This window comes from Anopheles darlingi, chromosome 3, assembly GCF_943734745.1.
Source record: "Anopheles darlingi chromosome 3, idAnoDarlMG_H_01, whole genome shotgun sequence".
NCBI lineage: Eukaryota > Metazoa > Arthropoda > Insecta > Diptera > Culicidae > Anopheles > Anopheles darlingi.
Genome location: NC_064875.1, coordinates 68,690,968 through 68,693,467, shown reverse-complemented (window position 1 = coordinate 68,693,467; position 2,500 = coordinate 68,690,968). Strand labels below are relative to the sequence as shown.

At 53.6% G+C, this 2,500-nt stretch overlaps 1 protein-coding gene across 1 annotated transcript in view; it reads left to right on the top strand.

The window, feature by feature from the left end:
• The window catches only part of LOC125954809 (agrin), a 35,332-nt gene that overhangs the window by 29,092 nt on the left and 3,740 nt on the right, over positions 1–2,500 (top strand). The gene's annotated exons all lie outside the window — the stretch shown is intronic.

Sequence of the window (2,500 nt, the reverse complement as noted above, 5' to 3'; positions counted from 1 at the left end):
TATGTGTCCGATCCGTCCCGGCACTAGCAGTGGCTTCTGGAAAACGGGGTCCATTAGCTTGTGTGTGTGTGTGTTTGCTGTCAGTATGCAAATGGCCAATGCAACGCGCTGTCCATCTGGTATGATTCTGATGAAAAAACCGTTTACTCGGAGGTAGAAAGTTTCGGTCTTAGTAGCCTAAGCTGCTGTCAACGCAGCCGGCGCTTTGCTGGGCAAAATCGTAAAAGGAACGAATTTTAGTCACGATTTTCGGGAACGTCTACTTTGATGCGTGAATTTGTGGCGCATCGCTGACACCTACCTTCACGGCCACCTCTACACGGCAGCCAGTAGTGCTGCCGACGACATTCGTTGTCTCCCGTCCAACGAGCCACCATTTGTCAGCCCTTGCGAAGTACTTTGCGGTGCGCATCCATTTGCACGCCACCTCGGGAATGGCAAATTGGCGTCGCCTGAAATGGCGGTCCAGCAACAAGTCCAGACCGTGCGGGCCTCCACAAAGTAACGCCAAATGGACGCAGCTAGTCGCAGGTGGAGAGCAAGAGCCCCCCAGAGAGCGGGGGAGGGAGGGGTAGCTAGACTTAACGACTTACATTTATTGCCCGAAGTCGTCTACGCAAAAAAGGGAGTAACAGGGTAGGCATAGGCATCAGGGAGCCGCAGTCGCTGCAATTGAAGGAGGCATCTCACTTCAGGTTTGAGGTTCACTTTCCACTGCCCACGCTACGGTTATGTTCGCGGTTCCCCCTCATCTCCCCGGTCCTCATCTCAGTCCCTTTTCCATTTTTTTTGCCTCTTGCCTGCAGCTTTGCGTTTGCTATCTTTAGATGCCCTGGCTGGAATTCCTGGCCTCCTGGTTGTGCCTGGAGCAATGGAGACATTAGTGAGACTCATGGTAGCGTCCGATGGCAGCGTCTTCACAAGATGGCTACAAAGTCGTATGCTAATGAATAACCGACTGTGGCTGGTGAGAGGTCTCGGTCTCGGGCGCGAAAGGAGCTCTGCTGGGTTCACTCTATTCAGTTGCTGACTTCATTATCAGTGCATGAAGTCTTTAACACATCTGTAGCCGTACAGGCGAATATGTCGGCTTGCAGAATGGATGGGAATGCATATGTAAGGGTCAGTTCTTCACTTTCACCATGCTGCTTTTCCTTTTACTGTCATATCTATTGATCGTATAGTCACATCCCTGTATAATCAGTGTCTTCCAAGAGGACCCTAGATGGAAGAAGTATTGAAAAATCGAATAGGAATCCCTTGCAATCGTCCAATCAATGTGAATCAGGAAGGGAGCTTATAAAGGTGCCTTTAGATGGTGTATCGCCTTAGGCCGAAAGAAGGTGTAGGGATCCGCTGGCCAAGCGGATTGAAAGGAGGTTCAAGGGTGGATCATTATTACAATAAATGATGTGTGCCATTTCGCCAATGATCGTAGGCGAGCTCGGCCCACGGCATCGGCACCATGCAATGCACCTCGATGCATTTGCGGTGCATTTGCTCCACATTCCCGGCCTTAAGATACCTTAACCGAGCCCCACCGGCCACAAGAATGCCAATCCATCATCAGCGCCAGGGAAGTGGGTCAAACGGGCGCGCACCTAGGGCTTGTGATTGGTGCTCGACTTGATTGGACTCGACCGGGCCACCAACGCCCTTTCGCAATTGCGATCGTCTCGCACCTCAGCGCACCAGGGCGGGTAGAAAAACGCTCGTGATCTCAATGCCCGGATTCCCTTGACCCGTGCTCGTGAACACCGGGACCAGAAGACCTTCGGAAGATCGGACAAGTGGGAGTACAGACCCGAGCGGTTTGCGGTTAAGCCGCGGGTGTAGACCACCTGGATTTGGCCGCTTATCGGCGGCACTGGGAAGAAGGGCTGGGAGATTGAATTGTTCCCTACAATCAACCCTCTGGTCCGTGTCTCGACGAAAAAGCGACGGCGAGAACGTCCGAGTGCACTCACGATGATCACGATGATGCTCGATGCTATTCGTGATCATGGGAGTTGTTGCGGTGCCGGCGGTGATGGTGATGGGCGAGGACAGGCGCGACGAGTAATGATCGCGTTTCGCACGCGATCAACCCCTCCCCCCCCCCTCCCAATGCTCCGAACGCTTCAAATGAGATCAGTGGTGCAGTAGGCGGCTTGGATGGTTAGTTGGTTCCCCCGCGCTGCGCGCTGGAGGCAGTGGCGGAGGCGGCCATCGTGTCATGAGGGCACGAGACACCTTCCCTTCCTCTCCTACTGCTTCGGGGGGTGGGAGCTCTGTGGCACCCTTAATTCCCGCTCCATTTAGGAGCAACAAGAGCAACATGCACCATTCTACCCTCAGGTCTCCGGAGGTGGCGACTTTGGCTCATTAACCGCAACCAAGAACACGGGCGTCTGCTGTTGTTGGAGAGAATTTGCATAATTAGAAGTGATTTCGTTGCAATTGTTTGCCTCCTGCTGACGGCTCGCACGCGACGCGTGACGCTCGAGATCATCCGAAGTAC